General features: G+C 38.6%; 1 long non-coding RNA gene across 1 annotated transcript in view; it reads right to left on the bottom strand.

The window, feature by feature from the left end:
- Nucleotides 1-6,894: 6,894 nt before the first annotated feature.
- The window catches only part of LOC111827342, a 119,761-nt gene continuing 104,121 nt past the window's right edge, over nucleotides 6,895-22,534 (bottom strand). Inside the window, exon 3 of the long non-coding RNA XR_002830848.1 lies at nucleotides 6,895-6,976. This is a non-coding gene — a long non-coding RNA (uncharacterized LOC111827342). The remainder of the gene's footprint in view (nucleotides 6,977-22,534) is intronic.

The following is a 22,534-nucleotide window of genomic DNA, read 5'->3' as shown; positions in this document are numbered from 1 at the left end:
AAACTGATGAACGAAAATAGATACAGAGGCAGAGCAGCATCGAACAGACTGTCAAATTACAGTGGGAAGGCCAGGGAGGGTTGAGCGGGTGGGGGGGGCGGTAAGAGATCAATGGAAGTACTTGTATGCATGCATATAAGCATAACCAATGGACACAAGACACTGGGGGGTAAGGGAGGCCGGGGGAAGGTCAAGGGAGAAAAAAAGGAGACATATGTAATACTCTTTGTAATACTTTAAGCAATAAAATAAATAAATAAAAATAAACAGAAAAAAAGAAAAGAAAAGAAAAGAAAGCTGTTGGCTACTGACATTCCCAAAAGTTGGGGAAATGGATACTTTAGTCCTGAGTAGTTGAGTGCTCCTTGTTATGCTGGAGGCTTGGGGAGTGGGTAGAATAAACTGCCAGAGATTTTTGTGTGACCAAAAAAGAGAGGATGAACAAGATGCATTTAAAATTACATCAACCACTAGTAGTTTCCCTGAATACTTCTGTTTGGGGCAGTACAGAATGGGGGATGTTAGGATACAAATCCAAGTCAATTTTACTCTGAAGCCTGTGTCTTTCCACTAGATCAGAGGTGGTCAAACTGGTGCTCCATGGACTACATTCAGGTAGCAAATGCATTTTGTTTGGTTGCACAGTGTTTTTTTTTAAATGTGAATTTGCTGCCACTGTGTAAAAATTGAAAGAGTTTATATCTAAATTCAGATCACCAGTTTCTCTTCAGTAACTGGGAAGATCTAGCAAAACAGTGTCTTTGGATGGGGCTGATTTGCTGGAGGATTTTTCTCATAATATGCTTTACCCTCAGCTTTTGTTCTTTGCTTGCTCTGTACCTCAGAGAAGATATGTCTTTTGTAGCCTTACTGCAATATTCAATTATTACTTGTACTCCAGACTTATTAGCCTACTGATGGAGAGTGGGTGTGGGGTTCTCTCAAGTTCTGATTTCGCCTCAGTGTCAGGAGGGCTCCATGTCCCTGGTATCGGGGCTGTGGTCCTGTGGTCCTCTAACTGTACTCCTGGGCCCAGGATGCATTCCTGCCTCTTCTCTATGGCGGTAGTTCAGACACGACAGTTTTGTAATTTCTGTTCCCTTCCCCTAGCTGCAATGAGTTTTCACCAGTTCCATAAAGGATATTGTGGGGGTGTGTATGTGTGTGTGTGTGTGTATGTTTGTGTGTGTGTGCATGCATATGTGTGCACGCATATGTGTGCACGAACTTTTTCTTTTAACCTCCATCCCCCTTAGAGTAAGGCCTTTGTTCCATAAAGGAGCTTAAGGTGAAGGTTCTAAGTAGTCTTCCCTACCATTCTGTAGCACCTGCTGTCAGGTGGAGAGTGTGGCAAACAATGCTTGCAATGGCCATGAACCCCAGCCCCACATCTAGGGTCACTGGAGCTTCATATTTTCTTGCCAGCCTGCATTCAGCCTCCACCAATTCATCAACAGTTTCAGTGGAATTTTTTTGCCATGCTTGGTGGCTGGGCCCCAGGGGAGCACATGTTCCCATCCTGGCCCCGTCTCTCCCCAGAGTAAGGATTAGTTGAGTGTTCTGTTTCCTCAGCTCCCTGCTGGGTTCAAGTAGACACATATAATTGCAGTTGGTCTGACTTCATCTTTGTTGTAAGGGTAGGAGCAATGGTCTCTCTAGTTCTCTAAATCCCTAAGCAAAAATTGGAAATTAACACCATCAAATTCTTGCAGTAAAATTAACCATTGGGGATTATGCCTTTCGGGGGCAGATAACTCCATCTCAAAACGTTTAAGCTTGTTTGGGACATAAAATCATTTCAAATGACAAATTATCTCCTGCATTTCTTTTCTCCATCATTTGTTTGAGTAAATTAGTAAATTAAACCATGCTTAATTGTAAATAATATTCTCTATATAATAATTTTGCTCGATATTTATATCTAAGGGAAATAATAAAATAAAAACGCATTCATGTCTTTCTTGTTTATTTGATCTATTTTTAAAATTGATGTGGAAATTGATCTATTAATATCTACCAAATCTGCCCTTTTGTGTCTCTCATTTATCACTTTGAGGCTGCACATATCTGCTATGTGCCTGTAACTTATGTAGCTTAAAGCCTGATGGCTCCTGAAATGACTCTTGGAGAAATTTCCAGAGTATCGGAAAGTTCTTTGCTTTTCTCATCCTCTTGACCTAGAAGCATTCTAAAATGGATAGAAAAATAGGTGGGTGACAACAATGTTATCCCTTTCTAAAGAATTCTAAATATGCTTGAGAGTAACTGTGGTTGGCAAAGAGTGGAAGGGCACCCCATAACAGAGATTCCCACACAAGGCATTAAACACTCTGAGTAAGTTTTCTTCTTTTATCCTCTCTCCTTTCCCCACATCTTCCTCCTTGTTTCACTTTCCACCCAAACTTGACTGAAATATTTTCTTCTTCAAATAAATGAAAAGCTTCTCCTTCATAATAAAGTTTCTTTCCATTTTTTAATTATTTCAGATATTTGAATCATTCTTTTAAATGTATTTAAACATGAAATTGAAAGCTGTGTAGCATTAATTATATTTGTTCAACCAAGACCCTCATGCCTGCAAATCTCTGTGTGGGAGGAACTCACTGTTAAAGGGGGATAATGACAAATCGCTGTGGGAAGTCTGAAAATTATCTAAATCTATCAAAATGTCATGACCAAATTAAGGTTTAATTAAAAGCTAAAAATAATTACCTAGTGTTAAATCTCAGAAAATTGTTTTATAAAATAACTCTTTGCAATATTCAGTATTTCAGTCTTTTATTAATTCACATGTTACAAACTTGAATTTCAACTATAATTAATGCTTGTCTTTTTTGAAACTAGAATACTGGCAATATCTGAAATTTCATCCCTGGAAATTTACTCCTGTAATCCAGCTATAATGGAATTCTTTTGACTCAACCGGTTGATAAAGGTCATCAAATTCAAATGTTGTCTGGGTAAAATGATGGCACTTACAGCATAGTAGCCCTCCCAGGCACACTGCTTCTCTCCTCTGCTTCACTCTGTTCTTACTTCAATGACAAAGTAACGAGATGAAGAAACGAAAGAACCATGAGATGACCATCATACTGCAGATCTCAGTGGCAGGGACGAGCCTCGTTATATTTGTATCCTCTCAGCGTGCACTCGCACACACGCAGACACAAACTAAATAAAATGCTAAAAAGAGTCCGAAAGTACTAATAAAAAGCATTCAGTGTAATATTTGTCAATGACATTTTTGAGTCCCTGTTCTACAAAAAGAACTTGCCCAGATAGCAGAGAGACCAAAAGTCTGAAACATAGCCAAAGCCTTTATGGAAAGATAACAGAAAAGTTAATAGGTCCAAGAAAAATAAGAAGTTAAAAGACTGGAAGACCAAACACAGAAAGCTTTTAGGGAAGTAGATCTCTTTGTTCATTTCACCCAGAGGGCATTCCATTTCCTCTGCAGAACAGAGATGATATTTAAAAATTCACTTGATTTGAGCTATTAAAAATGACAGCTTACTGAAATAAGAATTTAAATAGGTTGCCAAAAAGACCTCTTCAACCTCCAGCTTCTCCTCCTCCATTCTAGAGCACTCTGGTCTGTCTTTCCTCCTATTTACCACAAGTGTTTCTTCACCCCAATTACATACAGAGCACCAAGTATAATTTTAAAAATCAATGAGTGAGAGGTCAGGGGGAAAATTGGCTGTCAACGAACAGATTCTGTCTTCTCCTTAAGGAATCACTTTTGCAAGGAAGAACAGAAAAGAGGCCCATTTTAAAATCACAATTTGAAATGAGCAATTATTTTATTTAATTTTGGTTTGAACAAGCTCTGACTTGTTTGTTTGTACTGCATTTTCAAAAGGCTTGGGGGTCAAAGTCCATACATTTTTATTTTAATAACACATCCCTATGACTAAATTCCCTTGCTTCTTAATAAATTTTAGATTCTGGAATTGAGGATTTGGAGCCAACAACTTGAAGGGTTGTGTTGCTAAGAGACCAACTCCTAGGTTGAAAATCAGAAAATGACGCTTCAGTTTGCACATCTGTTACTGATTGTGCAGGGCGTAGGGGAAACCACCAATATGTTCTGCACATCCATTTGTTCAGAAAAATTATCTTTTTATCAACTTCACTTCTACTAAAGGATCAAACATAAAATCCTACTGTAGAGCAGGTAATTAAAGAAATTAATTAGTAAGAAAAGAAAAATTAATTTTTAAAATTCCATGATTATTTTGTGGCATTGTGAGCCCTATTCCAGGAAGCCTTGTTCTGTGTTTTTGTTTACAAGTTTTGTTAAGATGTAATTTACATCCCATCCCATCATTCACCCTATCCCTAGGCCACCACCAATTTCAGTTCTGCCTTTATAAATTTGTCTATTCTGAAAATTTCCTATTAAAGGCATCATACAATGTATGATATCTGTGACTGCCTTCTGTAGCTTAGCATGATGTTTTCAAGGTTCATCCATGTGTAGCTGGTACTTCATTTTTTAATTGTCAAATAATATTCCATTGCATGGAAATATTGTATTTTGTCTACTCATTCATTAGTTGATGGACATCTGGGTTGTTTCCATCTTAGGCTATTATGAATAATGCTGGTATAAACATTTGTTTGCCATTTTTACTTGGACATATGCTTTCATTTCTCTTGGATAAACACCTAGGCCTTGGAATTCCTGGGTAATATGGTAAGTCTATGTTTAACTATTTGAGGAATGACCAGATTGTTTTCCAAGGCAGCTTTATCACCAGCAGGATATGAGGGTTCCAATCTCTCCACATCATCTTCAACTATTTTCTGTTTCTTTAATTTCTACCCACCTTAGTGCATGTGAAGTGACATCTCATGGGAGTTTGGGGTTGCATTTTCCTGTTGGCCAATAATGCTGAACATCTTTTCATATCCTTATCAGCCACTTGTATATCTTTTTTGGAGAAATATCTATTCAGATCATTTCATCCTTTTTTTTAATTTTTTTAATCAAAGAGGTTTATTTACTTGGGACATACATGAAAGAGTAAAGATAGAAATGGTGTTCTAGCTCCTTATTATTTTAGTGCAGGCCCCAGATTAGACTTTCTTTGCTTTAGGATAGATATGGCTGACATTGGAAGAGTGTTGGAAGCTATTCTTTGATTGTGGTAGATTGGTCATATCTTTCCAAAGAAGTAGGATTGGGGTGAAGTCCACTATTCCCCTACCTTCTTATAAAATAGGTACTTCTTTGCAACTTGGACAATCCAGCTTACCTTCTGCCTTCTTTTTATCCGCCAACCTCTTTTTATCCTTTTTTCTTTTTTTCATAGCTTTGTCTCAGTCTTTTCTTTATACACTTAGTTGTGCCAATGTGTGAGACCCATCCAAAACTCTGGCCTCTCGGTTCCTTGATCTGCTCATCTCTGAAAATCTATATCCATGTCTTTTTATTACTGAATTTGAAGTTACTCTGTGATTTTACCAAGTTTCCAAGTCCTGTACGTCCTGGCACAGCTCATTGTACTTGATGGAGGAAAGCATCCACTTGCTCCCAGCAGCCATCTTCTCCTGACCGTGCACAAAGTCCCTCCATTTGTAAACAAGGGTCCTTATTGGCAATTTAAGCTGGGGTTCCAATCTGAGCCAATCTGAGCAAAAATTTACTTCTAGGGATGAATGAATTCACTTTATATTGTCAAAAAATAAAGGCTATGCAGCCGGGCTGGCATGGCTCAGTGGCTGAGCATCGAACTATGAACCAGGAGGTCACGGTTCAATTCCATGTCAGGGCACATGCCTGGGTTGCGGGCTCAATTCCCAGTGTGGGGAGTGCAGGAGGCAGCCAATCAATGGTTCTCTCTCATTATTGATTTTTTTCTCTCTCTTTCCCTCTCCCTTCCTCTCTGAAATCAATAAAAAAAATATTTTTAAAAAAGCTATGCAGCTTTACGTTTCCTTTATTTGCAGTCGATGCTAGAGATTTTGGAGACAATGACTTCACTGCCCCAATGTCTTCAGATCCATTCAACTGAAGTGCATTTTTGTTTACTTCAAATGGAATCTGGTTTGTTTTAGATTAAAATGCCTCTTTCTCCCTGTATTTTAATTTCAAAGTCATCTCAATTCCTTTAAGAAACAGACATGACAAATCTTTGGGAAAAAATGTTGGAAGATATGAAAAAGGTTCTTATAAATCTGTACCTAAAAGGGAAAACATCACTTTTTTCCATTATGTCATAAAAAGTGAGTATAGAGAATGAAGTCTAGAGCTACCTGTGGTGTATTAAATCATAGAGGTCCAATTATCTTCACCACCACCTCCAGCAAGAAAGATAAAGTCTTTCTGAGTGTGAGAAGGTAGAGTGGAAGGAGCTTTTGAATGAGTGTGAGATACAGTAAATTTATTATTTATACTGTCCTGGCTGCATCTCTCCCCATCACCTGCCAGAGCCGTGTCATGTGGAGGTATCACACAGTACCTATTCTCTCCCTACCCCACAGGTAAGGCCTAGGTACGACTTCAGATTAGATACAGATTTTTTTTTTCCAGATCGACACTCCTCTCTCCTCTCAACAGTCATGTATTTAACACTCGTTCACTTCCCACTTTCCCCTCCAAGTCATTTTTTATAAAGTATCAGTTTATCAGGTTATTCTTCAACTCTCCCACTCAGAAATATTTGCATTTTTACAGACTATTCTTAAATAGGAAAAGAGCTTTCATAACTAAAGGAAGGCACTTCTCATAGTAGACTAGCATTCTTCTAGGAAATACTAATGCACATAAAAACTTTCCTGAACAAGAATAATGTGCACAAAAACTTGCCTGAATAAAATATGGTAACTCGGGAGAACCACTGGAGAAATAACCAGATTTCCATTTCAAAAGGTATTTATACTCACTTGGTTTCACTTTTGGACTTGGATCTTGAAGGGACAAGACCGTGATGCATCACCATGAAGGAAGAGAGAAGTGAAAAGCGGAACACTGTGGAAAATGAGCACAAATAAATGAATCAGAAGAAAGAAGGGACAGACCCCCACTCAGGTGCACCTCTCCACTACCCCACAGCTTGTCACTATTTCCCTTGATCCGGCTGATTCCTGAGAAGGGGCATTGGAAAGGAATTTAAGAATCTTGATGATGTTCAGTAAATTTTTTAAGAGTGCCAAAAGCCCTGAGTACACCACCATTTTTCTCTGCATTTTGTCCACACTGACGTCCAGAGAAAGAACATTTCCTTTCACTGGGTGAGCATTCTTTTATCAGGTAATTTCCTGGCCCCTAAAAGGGACCTTCCCATTTCACACGATCGCTTGTTTCAGATCACAACACACTGACTGGCAGAACTAGCATCTGAGATAAAATAACCCAGAAGTTCACTTCTCAGATGGAAACAGGTTTCAGTTCTGATGTTCACTCTTCTCTCTCTGAGTCCCTCCCTTTCTCCATTGACCAGCGTCCTTTCTGGCAAAGCAAGAAGACCAGAACCAGTGAAGCTTTATCAACCCTGATTGTACTATGAGAGTCCTTTATAGGCTGAAACATTTTACTAGTGGAGTTAAACTAGGGAGGCCCTGAGTGTACTCGTGTCAATATATAATGGAGATATAGTGGAATTCAGAGAACAAATTTCTGTTCTAAGTTATTTTTCTATTATTTTGTTATTTAGTGATGGCAACTCACTTGATAAAACAAATCCAACAGTGGAAAGATTATATTGGTATATATTTTTAAATCTAACACAGTCCATCACTAATTTCAAATACAGTCCTTTTAAATTAAGGGGGGGGATCAAATTAGCATTTATTCCATGTCAGACCCTGTGCTAGGTGGTTTCACTTTTTTTTCCGTATCCTCATTTTACTGACGAGGAAATGGGGGGCTCTGGAATCCATGATTCCCCTAATGCCTTCAACATAGCAACGTGTTCCACCTTGACCCACCAGGTAAATAGAGCAACTAAAATAGAGATTTCAGTAAGAAAGGACCTGACATGCAGTTATTCAACACCCAGTCTGCACCTGGTCCCCACAAGGCGAATACACCCAATATCTCACTGTCCCCGTTTTACAAAGACACTAAACCGTTGAAAGGTTTGTTAGTCTGTTCAAAGCTGCATGTCTGTTCATGGAAGAGCAAAGAGCCCAAACTGGGTATATCTGACTCCCATGATCATTCTCACTTCAGTATACCATGAGACGACTTGAGCTAAAGCTTAACCTTTGGAGCTAAGTTATTAGTAACTGGAAATACCATTCAAAAAGACAAAGTACATAGGCACAATTAAAGACAGGGGCAGATAACCAGAAGTTCACTTCTACAATAAATTGAGAAACATGTGATGTCCTCCTCCACTAATGAGTGCTCAGCGGCACTGTGCATGTAGCCCGGGAGTTTCTGAGAAAATGATTTAGAAAATGTTTCATTGCCTTTCTTTTTACAGAGTAGATCTATCCACTGCTAAGTTGTTAATAAACTCTGAAGCCCGCAGGCACACCTACTCTCCTTTCTGAAGTCTCCAGTTTTCCTCTCCAATTTGATGCTACAATTGATTTCACTAACAGCTGACATAAACTTGTGAGCGAAAATCACCAGTACCAACATATCACAAATAGTCCCTTTATGTGAAATAAACACTACTTATAGAGTTAGGCTATTATCAATGTGTATTTGCTATGAATCAAATATTTCTGCTTTTCTCCTTCCATTTAATTTGTAAGTATAGCATTGGGCTCTTCTACTGGCCAGGGCGAAGGATTTTCATAAAACTCGTCAGTACACACGACTCTTACTAAAGTAACTCTTTTCCTCTCAAGGGCTATGAACAATTGGTCACCTCAACATTCAGAACCTTTTATCAAAACTCTAGCTTCCTTGACTGTGGAGGATTTAGTCAGCCAGCCTGAAAGCGTCTTTCTCTACAGCTATAAATATTTTACAGGGTAAAAATAATTGCACGTCAGAACAAACATTCTGGAAACTTCCATTGGTCTCATCTTGTTGAAAAAAAGTACTCGAACTGAGTTTTAAAAGCCAACACCTTGTTTAAAAACACAAACTTTTCCCTTTTTGATATGTCTTTTTCTTTACCTTTTGTCTGTTAACATTTTGTTCACACACACAAAAAAAAACAGCATGCAATGTTCAACTTTTCTGCTGGGCATGTTAATAAATACTTCATGGATTTCCTAAATTCTCTGTTTTATTTTTCAGACTTCATAAAAACTACTCTCATCCAGCTATTTGACAAACATTTTCCAATGTTTCTGCAAAATACCAGGACTTGCATCTTCAAGGGAAAATCTCTACCTTTGAATTCCTCTGTAACCAAAATGCAGGATTTTGCTGTCATCGCATATTTTGAATGAGAATTTATTCCCTGGACCTAGCAAAAGCCTATGGATATATCAGTACCATTGATAGGGCAGGAGGCATCTGGGGCCCCTCTAGTTTAATTATTCTCCCTCCCAAACCATACACTAGTATACCTCCTTTCATTTCAGGGACTATTGAATCGGACCCTATCTTATTGATTTTTTTGTTCAGTAGCTGAAAGCAAAAAAGTGAATAAAAAATGCAAACTACTTTCAGCAATACTAAGAGAGAGATAACATATGAAGGCATGAAACTACTTCAGAATGTCAGAGGTGTAGATTCTTTGTAGAAACTGTACAGAGCAGGAGGGTGGAGAATGTGCAACAAGGGAGCAGATCTTTGGAAACTGCAGCACAAATCTACTGCCTGTTATTCATGAATTAAACCCAAAATGACAATTCTAGATTTGTGCATAAAATAAGAGCTTCAGGACCAGGAGAAGGACAGGGTAAAGATTAAACAGAAGGCACAGAGAGAAAAGATATCTGAAGGGTCTTCTACTACTTTTTTTGTGAGGATGTACACTGCATGGTGAACAAGGCCAGGTAAGGAATTACGTTGAGATAGTAGCCCAGCTTCCGGATGGTAAGTGATCGCTTCCTTTCATTCTGCCTATAGCTCTTAATAAATGGCAAGTTTTACTTTCAATGTGGAGAATATGGTTATATTTGTTCCCCATCACTGTATACCAGCAACTTCCCACAACCTCATTTCCTTCTTGGCCACCCAAGGCATTTAGGTTTGCTCCTCCTGCCTTAGTTAAGTCATTGTACTATCTCCAGAAAGGAATGCCGTTTTGTGTGTGTGTGTGTGTGTGTGTGTGTGTGTGTGTGTGTGTGGTTTTTTTAAAATGTGTAACTCTTTTATCTCATTTATATGTGAAATCTAATGAACAAAATAAACTGGCAAACAAAATAGATCCAGAGACATGGAAGCATGGAACAGATTGACAAATCTCAGATAAGAATGGGGGCGAGGGGAAAGGGCAGGAAGAGATTAACCAAAGAACTTGTATGCATATATGCATAACCTCTGGACACAGACAATAGTGTGAGAAGGCCTGGGGGCAGGCGTGAAGCAGGGTGGAGGGGACCAATGGGGGAAATAGCCCATTAGTATTCCAATAAACCCATTAATGTCATACATGTTCTGTTCCACAAAAGAGACCAAATAAAAGAAGCTTAATGATTACCAAAGGAATCTGAAGTTCTAGGGACCACTTATTATTTTCTATATTTCTGGCCCAAAAAAATAATCACTGTATTTTCAGTGGGTTCCCCAGTTTAAAAAAAAAAGCTAATAAAAGGCAGAAAATTAACACAGCCTTACTAAGTGTTCCTTAAAACAGATGAAAGCCTCCACCAGGAGATCTTGTGCTTTAAATAAAACAGACAGTTCCAGGATTTTTACGTATCTTCATATGGCCTTTGCATACCTCAGTTTCATTAACTATAAAATAGATATCAAAATAGACTATCAGTAGGATATATTTAAACCCAGGTCATAGAAACCTGACTGAACCTGGCATCAATAATGGCATTTTTCTTCACGTAAGTGCAGGGAAGCCTAGAAAATGGTGCCCTTGGGGAAATACCATGCTCTGATTTATGTTAGCTTCAGTTTTGAGGCACAGAGAATGAAACTGGTCTGGAAATTAGAATCATCTCCTTCTTAATCTTATTAACTTTGAGAGGGGTATGTAAACCCCATCATTGCTCTGTTAAGAAAGAGCGAGGTTGCAGCACTGCTGGTTTATGTCCATTAGAAATGTGGTTATGCCCATTACAACTAAAAAGTTAATAACACTCATGGAGATTTTAGAAAACATGGATAAATTTAGTCTGACTTTTCCTTGAAAATAGCTCAATTAACATAGCAAATAATATCCTTTCAAAAACATAATTTTACATGTAAATCCTTTAAATGTCAACGTCCCACACAATGACAATTACTTATTGTTCCACTGCCTCTTCTTCCAGCATTAATTTATTTTTTCATTAATTTGTTCTGGGTGAAAACATTGTACAGATTACAACCTATATTTATTCAATTGAAAAGTAGAATTTATAATTTTTGTTTTTCCCCAAAGTTGTTTCTCCTTGTTGAGCTTAACTGAAAATCAAATAAGGTAAAATAAAGTTACCTAAATGACACAGGGACAAACTACTATGAAAGGAAATCTTCAGGTTACCTGCAGTTATGCATATAATTTCTGATTAGGATGGAGTATTAATGAAATCAATTAGGATCCAATATGTTTATTCTTTATTTGTTTTCCTTGAAAAACTGTCAGAATATATTATCCAAGGATGTTTGGAAAACTGCATTTGCAACCTATGAAAAACACATATTAAGCAGCCAAAGAACAAACTCTGACTTGCTTATCCTGACTTCTATGACATAGATCAGACCTCCCTAAAAACTGTGACCTTCCATATGTGAGTGGCCTAGCAGTAAAGTGATAGGAGTAGAAAGGTCTTGGTGGGGTGGGCAGCCTACTATTTTAGAGTTCCCAGGGTAGGGTCCAATTCAGATCTGCTTTGGCAAGTAAAGTTTTGTAAATGAATTTCTGTGACTAAAGTTTTATAGCTGCTTCCATTTGTTTCCATTGTCTTTGCCGGCTTTCATCCTACAATGGCAGAGTAGCACAGTTGCAACAGACATCATATGGCCAGTCAAGCCGGAAATGTTTATTATTTGTCTCTTTAAAGAAAAAATTTGAAGACCCCTGATCTCAGGTGAGAAAATTTCACTGAGTTTTCCTCCCCCACCAGGGCATCCCATAATGATTCTTTTTAAGCAAAGGATGTATTCTCAATCAAAAAATGGGCAATGGACCTAAATAGATACTTCTCGAAAGAAGACATAAGGAAGGCCAAGAGACATATGAAAACATGCTCAAAGTCACTAATCATCAAAAAGATGCAAATCAAAACGACAATGAAGTACCATCTCACACCTGTCAGAATGGCTATCATCGGAAAATCAACAAATGACAACTGCTGGCAAGGATGTGGAGATAAAGGAACCCTCATGCACTGCTGGTGGGAATGCAGAATGGTGCAGCCACTGTAGAGAACAGTATGGAGTTTCCTCAAAAAACTAAAAATGGAATTCCTATTTGACCCAGTAATCCCACTTCTAGGAATATATCCCAAGAAACCAGAAACACCAATCAGAAAGGATATATGCACCCCTATGTTCATAGAAGCACAATTTACCATAGCTAAGATTTGGAAACAGTCTAAGTGGATTAGAAAACTGTGGTACATCTACACAATGGAATACTATGCTGCTGTAAAAAGAAAGGAACTCCTACCATTTGCAACAGCATGGATGGAGCTGGAGAGCATTATGCTAAGTGAAATAAGTCAGTCAGAGAAAGATAAATATCACATGCTCTCATTTATTTGTGGATTATAATGAACAACATAAACTGATGAACAAAAACAGACCCAGAGACAGAGAAGCATCGATCAGATGCTCAAACCTCAGAGGGAAGGTAGGGGAGGGTGGGGGTAAGGTGGAGAGATCAACCAAAGGACTTGTATACATGCATATAAGCATAACCAATGGATGTAGACAACAGGGGTGAAGATGAGGGCATAATCGGGGTGGTGAGGGGGCAATGGAGGGATAAGGACACATATGTAATATCTTAATCAATAAACAAAAGAAAAAAAGAACTCATGCCAACTTAGTGTAATAAAAAAAAATCATAGCTTTTGAGTTATGCAGAACTTGACCCCTATGTGAGGGAGTCCTCTAGGGAGACCCCAAAGACTAATAGCCCTGGTAGCTGTAATATTCTGGGTAATTTTCTTAGCCTGAGCCTATGTCACCCGTCTGCAAAATGAAACTAACAATACTTCTTTGAAGGTCTTTTGTGAAGATGAATTGAGATAATCTGTGTAGAGTGCTAGAAAGGAGCCTTATGGGGCATGGATACATGTTAATCACCCCTCCTTCACTGAAGTAATCCCTTCACCTGATCCAAATGCACCAAAGGCCATCACTCCAAATCTCTTGAAAAATTCTCATATTTTGATGGCACATGCTCTTTTTGCTTCAAATTTCTAATTTTTTGTTAATTTTAAGGCAACAGTATTGACATGGAGATGAAGATTCTTTCCCTCTGTGCGGTTGGCAGCCCCTAAGCTGCTGGTGGAGGATGGGGAGAGCATTTTGAGTATTAGCATTTCTGGAAATGTTTGGTGGGGTTTATTTCTTCAGGGCCTAGCCTAATTAATAAAGTGATAGGTTTGAGATCTCATTGGGGAGATCACTGTTTTCTCTCTTCTCCCCAAGGCTTCTAGGTTCCTGGGTTATTAGTATAATTTTTATTTTTATTATCTTTTTATTAATAGTGTCCTGGAAAGGAAACTTTTAGCTGCTTGGTCCCACTTCATTAATTCCCCCAGGGAAGTCAGCATTCCTGTTTCACAGAACAGTTAAGAATAGTCATTGCCCACCAAGCTGCTTTAGACATGAGCACATCCAGGGCTGAGCTGGAATTTCTGCCCAGGGACTAAAGAGACAGTGAAAAGTCTTCTGAGCTGTACATGACTCTTCAGCAAAAATTATTGGACCAAATTTACTAGAGTCATCAGGGTATCGAAGCAAAAACAGCAATGCAGGGACTTCATAGCTGTGTTGGAAGTTTAGTGGATTTCATTGTTATGTACATGCCCAAGTGCAGAACTGGCAACATGAGTAGAAAACAGGGAGAGTGATTTCAACTCAAAGTAGAACTTTTAGCAAGTTAGGCTGCCAAGAGCTGGCATGACATACTTTATAAAAGAGTGATACTTCTTTCAGAAGAGAGAAATAAACATGCTATGTTTCAACGATCAGCATGAAAGAATAGATGGGATTTAAGTACTGGTGAGTGGTTAGACTACACAATATTTCAGAACTTCCTCCACCCCGAGATACTAGGATTCAAAAAAAAATTAACTCAAGAATACATCTGAACTGCTCCCAACTGACGACTGGGTGCAATGGGGAAATTCAGGCAGAGCCATGGATGGCAGACTCCTCTGATGAATGAATTTGGCTCATGGACATCCTGATGGTCTTTCTTAGACTTCAGTGTAGGGGGCTACATGCTGATATGAGGTGCTTCCTGCCATCTTCTCTATTTTCTTAACTCAGGATCAGATTTGCTTCATAGTCTGACAGCTCTCAGATCCTTCCCCATCAACTTCCCCACAGGAATTTCCACTAAAGTCTTTGCATGTTTAACACATTTGGCTGGAGAGTTTTAAGAATTCTCTCTAGGGCTTCCAGGAAAAGGTAATTTCTCAGCTGTTGTTCAGCATCTGCATTTTTTCTTCTCTCTACTTTTTACCTCTATTGACCAGATAGCAACTTCTATCCCATTGGCCTACCACCCAACGGCCTCCACACCTAACAGGCCTCTGCCATACACACATCATTAGATTTCAGGTTTGCTACACAAATCTGTTTTCCTCACGGTGCCTTGGTAGACGTCCATCTGCCTTCGGGATGGGATTGGAAGGCTTTTATTGGAAGCAGAAGGAAATACTTTTAGGCTGTTACAAGCTAGCAGCTATCTTCAGCCATAATTTAGGAAAAACAACTACATTTGATAAACAGGAGCTTAAGACAGATCCATCTTCACAGACATTTTGGATTTGAAATTATAAAATCTTTGGAGTCAATCAATATGAGAAAAATACAGTGTAAGGAGCTTGGAAACACTAATAGTATATGAAGGCAAAGTTTTATTATTTACTAAATAACGGGAATTGGAACGAATTCCTGAGAGGAGGAAAGATGTGTGTTACAATTAGTGTCTGCTTGGTGACCACCTAGAGATGGCCACTGAGGGGTCACCAGGGAAATAACATCACTGGGGTCCAGCAAAAAATAAAAGTGAGAAGTAATGAGCAGGTTGTGCAGTATCAGAACTACCACACCGGGAAAGTTATGGCGCTCACATCTAACACCCTAAGTTATTACTTAGAAAAAGAGAAAATAAAAGGCCTGCCCATAAGAATGAAGGAGGTGCATAATGTTAATACCCTGCTATCAACCAATGGAAAAAAAGGCCTTCTATAATCCCAGCTTTCTGTCATGTACTGAAAACATTAATGGCATCGGGTCCCTTTGCATTGCCTTTGTGTGAGAGGCTCTATATTTTAAGGATCATTATACCCACAGGATAATAATTGAAGCTGAATGAAAGGAAGCATAGTAGATACTGAAGGAAGAAAATGCTTCCCTGCAGTCATCAATTCCAAAATCTATTCAACTTTGCAGCGAAGAGAATATTTTTACCTCTTCACAGGCACTTGGCTTTTCCACTGGCCTGGCTTTGCCCCTCATCCACTCAATGATTAGGTTCAATTTAAGGATTTACCTCCATTTTCTCTTCAGAAAAATCTTCTTAGGAATAGGAGGGATGTTTTTATGTGTGATTTTCTAGGAATATGAAAGCTAGTGTGGGTCAAAGTATAAGTAATAATAAAATTCAAGGGACGCTGCTAGAGGTTGCTTGAAAGTCTTCATTTGAATTTACTCATATATTTCTCACAATAACCCTTTAAGATATCCTCACCATGCCCTTTTTTACAGAAGCAAAAATTGACATGCCAAGAGATTAAAAATGTAATCAAAATCACACTCTTTGATGACACAAAATCACATCCTATGAAAGGAGAGAAAAAAAAATCTACGATGCCATAAAAACATTAGCACAAAAATCTAAGGATTAGGGAACAAGAGGAATAGTTTTCATTTAAATTGTATTGATGGGCTACCGTCTCTAAACAGCAGGCAAAACCTGAGCTTCTAGATAGATCAAAGCCAAAGCAAGCTTTCTTTCTGGCTGACGGTAAGAAAAGCAGTGTCGATCTCATGTGGATGCCAACAGAAGCCTGGCAGCCAGTCTTCAGAAAACGTCTACTAATATCTTAGCCAGAAGTTTTTGTGTTTGTTTGCTTTTTTCCCCCCTCCAATTCCAAGGTTCTCTCCCGAGAGAAAAATAAAAGCAGAGAATTGGGGGTAGATTCCCCCCCCTAGAAATTCAGATTCAGAAATGAGTCTTAAAAAATAAAGATGCCTAATAGGATCAGTCCTTTTCCCCAGTGTGGGGGCTCCCCAGTTCGCCGGCCAACACTTCAGGCTACATGATGTGCCTATTATTGGGGCTCAGGCTTGCGATTTATAGAGCTGGGTCCTCATCACAGAGAAACACGAGTGCCCCTCAACTAGTCAAATGCTGAGGAGGTGTTCCAAAGTAAAATCTTCTCACCAGGATGCTTTCACATCCTTTGGAAAAAGGGTGGTCTTTTAATCCAACTAGCACATCGGTTAACTCTTAGGGGAAGTACTTTAATGTAAATAAGCAAAAGAATATTTTTTGTGCAAATTAAATATAACCTCAAGCCAATTTTCATGCTTGCACTTTACGCAAACAATCTCCTCGCTGGATATTGTGATTTGGCACTAACCATCATTGAAAACAAAATGCGCTTTAGTAAATACCTAACATAATTTGCTTCACCCCGCAGTGGGAAAAAATAGCTGCTCTTAGGGTGTTTGCATTTTTGCATCTGGCTTGTTTCCATGAGGCCATTTGCTGCCGCAGTGGCCCCTGTGCTCCGCTGCTCCCTGGTCCTGTGCCCAAGGCGGCTGATATGCCTTCACATGTGCAATAACATTTGAAAGGGAGTTTAGGGGAGCATTTGAGATCTCGCTTCCATCAATGTCATCAGTTTGGCTCAAATACGCTCATAAAAATTCTCAAAAAGAATAAGTTAATGAAAGTTTAGGATCAAAGAGTAATTCAGAAAATACTTTTGTTTGTTTAACTCATGTTCAATAAATAGAAGAGAGTAATATAAAAAAATGGAAAGGAAGAAATAGCTCATCATGTGAAAATGTGAAGCAACTGTCCATCACTACTCATCGAAACCTCTCTCTCTCTCTCTCTCTCTCTCTCTCTCTCTCTCTCTCTCTCTTTCACACACACACACACACACACACACACACACACACACACACACACTTCCTAGGTGCTCCATCTCTTTTCTCTCATACACTTTAGGTACAATGACTTAAAGACACAGTCATAGTAAAATAAGTCTTCTAAAAGCCATATCAAAGTTTTTTTCTAATAAAAAATGAATTCATTAAAAAACAAGTTTCTAAACACGTTTGAGGGCTGTAACACTCCACACTTACTCTACATGCGCTTCAATCAGAACATTTTATATGCAGGAATGACCACATCAAAAGATTGGAAGCAAAGAGAAAATTAAACCTACTTTCCCTGGAGCATATTTCCTATTCAGAAGCCCTCTTAGAAGTTCTTAAAAATTCACTCACAGGAAACATTCATCAGAGAACACTTTTTCTTTTCTTATCAAATGAATGCCACCTCATCCCTGATGAGGGTAATGAAGAAGAGGCACAAAGGCATGACGACAGCTGTGGCCTGAGCACCCATGCCTGAGACACAGGAGCAGAACTGGTTTGAGAATATCAAAGACCTACATAGTCTTCTTGAATATCAGAGTGATTATGAATCCCAGTCTTGCCACCATGCCTTGATTTGCTTATATTTTGTTGAGGTTTTTGTGTGTCAAAATTCAGAGGGGATATTCATTTATATTTTGTTTCCCGAGAAATGTCTTTTATAGGTTTGATCACAAGTTTATGCTGTTCTCATAAAATGAGTATAGAATGCTCCCCCCCCCCCAATTTTGAAGGAGTTATAATTTGGATAGTATTTATACTTCAAAATTTAATAGAATTCATCAGCAAAGTAGTCTAGGTCTGAAATTTTCTTTGTGGAAGGATTTCTAATTACCAATTCAATGTCTCTCTAGATACAAGATGTGTCAATTTTGGTAAATTATGTCTCACACTGTGCTCCAGGATCTTTGCCCCCAAGTCTTGGCTTGATTTCAAACAGAATTCAAACAGAATATTGGTCTTAACAAGACAATTCACCATTGCTGGAATGTCAAAAGCAGAAAATCTTAATACATTGAACTATATTCCAATCACCATTTGTGTGTATGTGTGTGTGTGTGTGTGTGTGTTTTCAAAGATTCAGACAGAAAATTAAAAGATTAATTCAATATTCAAGTTTTGTATATGCACACAAAAGATGAAGATGATTCTATTACATTTCTCTCCCATATAAGGTGAAGTTTCAGGCCTTGTAAATGCTATGCTGAATACTGCATGAATACCAAGGAAATTTCCTGTTGGCCTTGTTTACATCATCTGTCACCAATTTATGGAAACCAACAAGATTTCTAAATTTGGCTGGAATGTGCCAGTGAATACTTGTAGGATACCTGATATTCTGCCATTGAGATTAAAATCTACTTACACGATTTTCCAGGAAACTTGAAAATAGAAAAAAAATCACTGAGAACTATCAGAACATGAATATTCCACACTAAAATTTAAAATATATATATAATTGATTTCAGAGAGAAGAAGGGAAAGAAGCAAGAGATAGGAACATCAATTATGAGAGAGAATCATTGATCAGCTGCCTCCTGCACACCCTACACTGGGGAATCAATCCTGCAACCCAGGCATGTGCCCTGACCGGGAATCGAATTGTGACCTCCTGGTTCATAGGTCGATGCTCAACCACTGAACCATGCTGGCTGGGCCCACACTACATTTTATCCAAACATAATGAGAACAATTTCTGCCTGCTTAGAAATGGAACATATATTTTGATGGAGCTGGTCCTTGGAAGGAATGTTGTGAATGAGAGAAAGGGTAATTAGTTAAATGCAGATTAACCTTCAATTATACCAGTAAAAATAGACATCAACTTCTTAGATTCAAAGGGCCTTTCATTTTCATCTTTGTAATTTCATGAATATTTACAGAAGTAAGAATAAAGGGATAGTGAAACCAACTTTACTGGAAATTGTCATAAGATTTAATCACAGCACCCAAACTTTTACTCTACATCATCTTGGTTTAAACAAGAGGACTTCAATGAAATTAATGTGTATAAATTAGAATATATCCATCTTATAAATATTTCAGATTTCAAATGCATCTCTAATAAGTTCTAAGTCACGTTCACTTCACATTCTTCTTACACTCACATCATCAAAATTCAATACTTCCAAAATTGTTGACACCTCATTAATTTGTTGAAAAGATGATAGCCATATTTGCTCCATGATTACCAAAAAAAATTCATTTTCAGATTTAGAAAACCTAGTGGGGATGATTAATCTAATAATTTTTAAAAAATTTCTGTCTTAAATTTCCTTCTAGAAATGGTAGACCTATGACCTTCAAAGAAAAGCCTAAAAAGGCATCCTCTAAAATTCTTGGAGCATGTCTGCGTGGATGACAGGACCACGCCTTCCTCACCTCCCACAGACTCCTACCCACTGCTGAACTGAGGAGACAACACGGAGCTCCCCCAGAGAAGTTCCACAATCCCACTGTGGAAAGAGTGCCTCTTCCTTCTGTCTATGAATGAGACTGCTGGCCATATGTTCACCACCCAGGTCTAAATCTTTACTGACATTCGCATTTGTATTTTTTTATAGGCGTCAAATTGCCTTTTGTGAAAATGTAAATCAGGGAAGTTTCTGAATTGTATTGCTAAATGCAGTGTTGAGCAAAATATCTTCAGCTAAGGCAGCTGAAGAATTTTTTTTAAAGCTACGGTCAATAGTGTTTTATTAAAAAGTCTAAAATTTTAGTTCCTCTCTTCCATCAAAGGACAAATTTGAAACTTGGACATGTGACACCAAATAAATCCATTTTCACGTTTTCAGGTATAGCTAGCTTTGACCCTCTTCTAAAAAACAATTGTTTTGCAGTGTTAGAAATGTATAATGGAATTTAGTGATTTTAAAGATACTATCAGCATGCCAAAATGTCAGTAGAGCAATGTATGGATCAATTGCATTTCCCCTGAAAATGAATGTAGCTAAGATATTACAAAAATGTCAAAAACTGAGAAGATATAAAAGCCAAGAGCTCTGTAGCTAGTGAATCAATGTTCAATCTATAATCACACAATATAAGCCACCTTCCTTAGAAACGAACATCCTTTCAAAGAAGTGTAATGCATGCTCTGCAAGGCTGTCATAACACTGTCATTTATCTTACCTTAGTCTTGAAAAAATGCAAAAAAAAAATGGTACCTATATATAACTCTAGGCTACATGCAATGAGGAACGAGATTCCAATTTCCCTGATTTTTGCTTTGATGCTCATTGACTTGACAGTCAAAATCAGTTATTTAAAACATGAATTTTATTTTGGCTTGACAAGACTTACACTTCAGCAGAGGGGACTATAAAAGGCTAATATGCAAATTGTCCCCTCGACCGGGAGTTAGATCAGGAGTTCGACCAGGGGGCAGGGCCGGCCCGCCAACTGCCCCGGGGCCCCTCCTCCTGACCAGCCTTGCCCTAGTCACCCCAATGGGGGGGGGGGGTAGGGCCAGCCGGCCAACCTCCTGCATCCCCTCCCTCCCGGGCCGGCCCAGCCCAATTGGCACCGATTGAGGCGGGCCAGCCAGATCCCACCCATACATGAATTCATGCACTGGGCCTCTAGTCTAATATAACTTTGGTAGAGTCTCCATGGTATATTGTGCAGCTAGGTGTTCTTTTTTTTTAATGTACTAATATGCAGAAATTCAGAATATCCTGTTAAATGAGAAAAACACTGCATATGTAGAAAAGGGATGATTAAGAATTTGTATCTTTATTTGCTTAATAATGGCATGAAGATATACCAGAGGATATATAAGGAACTATTAAATAAAGTTATTTTGGGATGAAATACATACAAGTGATAGGAACACAGAGATTGAGACTTCTCAGAGTGTGCTTTGGTACAACATTTTGATTTTTTTAGAAATGTAAAAGTATTACTGATTTAAAATTTTAAGTGTATTTTTATTTTATTTATTTATGTTTTGTTAATCCTCACCCAAGGATATTTTTTCCATTGATGTTTAGAGAGTGGAAGGGAGGGAAAGAAGGAAAGAGGTAGAGAGGGAGGAGGAGAGAGACAGAGAAACATCGATGATGAGAGAGGGAAACATCAATTGGTTGCCTCCCACACGAGCCCCAAATGGGTCCAGGGATTGAACCTGCAACCCACATGCATGCCCTTGACCAGGAATCAAGCTTGAGACCCTTAGGTCCAAGGACCAGTAAAAAAAAAAAAAAAGGCGCTTTAACCACCTAGCAACACTGGCCAGGGCTAAGTATATTTTTAAATTTCACTGTGAGGTGGGGTTTTCTTCATACACACCACCAAGCAGTTCCCAGATGCCAGCAGGGTATCCTACAATTCAACTTAATTCTACCCTAACTTTAAATTCCATAGGTTAAGGTTCAGGGCTTAGTCTTACAATACTCTCCACCTTGCCACTTCTGAGCAAAAAAATTATATGATCTGATTCATGTTTTAAAAAAAATATATTGTTAGGGGCCAAGATAGAAGGTTAAAGAACATTTATTTAAGAGGTTGTTGTAATAATCCAGGCAAGAAAGTGGCTTGGATCACAATGGTAGGTGGAGATGCTAGAAAATGTTCTGACTTTGAACATACTATCATCAAGTAAAGCCAATATGATTTGCTGACATATTTACTACAAGAGAAAAGGACATCAAACCCAACTTTATTCATATCTTTGGCCCCAGTAACACAAAGAAAGAAATTTCCTGCAACATAGCCTGGGAAGTGTACAAGAGTGTCACGATCACACATCAGTAGAACCACGGCAGGGGCGGGGGGGGGACCCAGGGGTTGCCCTGACCAGATAGCTCAGTTGGTTAGAGCATCATTACCATACTCCAAGGTTACATGTTCAATCCCCAGTCAGGGCACATATAAGAATCAACCAATGAATGCATAAGTAAATGGAACAACAAATCAATGTTTCTCTCTCTCTCTCTTTCTCTCCCTCCCTTCCCCTCTCATTCTCTCTAAAACAAACAAACAAGAAATCTAGGGATTGACAGGAAAAAAGTTCCAAAAGTAAAGTAGTTCTCCAGCTATCTGTTGCACTCCTGTGATCAGCCCCATGTGATAATCTCATTATTTTCATCCCACTCACCAAACCTCTTGGGAGATAATGACCTCTGCTGCTGTTTGTCTTGGAAACAGGTTCTAAGCACAGCT

Source organism: Myotis lucifugus, unplaced genomic scaffold, assembly GCF_000147115.1.
Source record: "Myotis lucifugus unplaced genomic scaffold, Myoluc2.0 scaffold_3, whole genome shotgun sequence".
Lineage (NCBI taxonomy): Eukaryota > Metazoa > Chordata > Mammalia > Chiroptera > Vespertilionidae > Myotis > Myotis lucifugus.
Note: the sequence above shows the minus strand (reverse complement) of the source record. Positions and strands in the feature narration are given on the sequence as shown.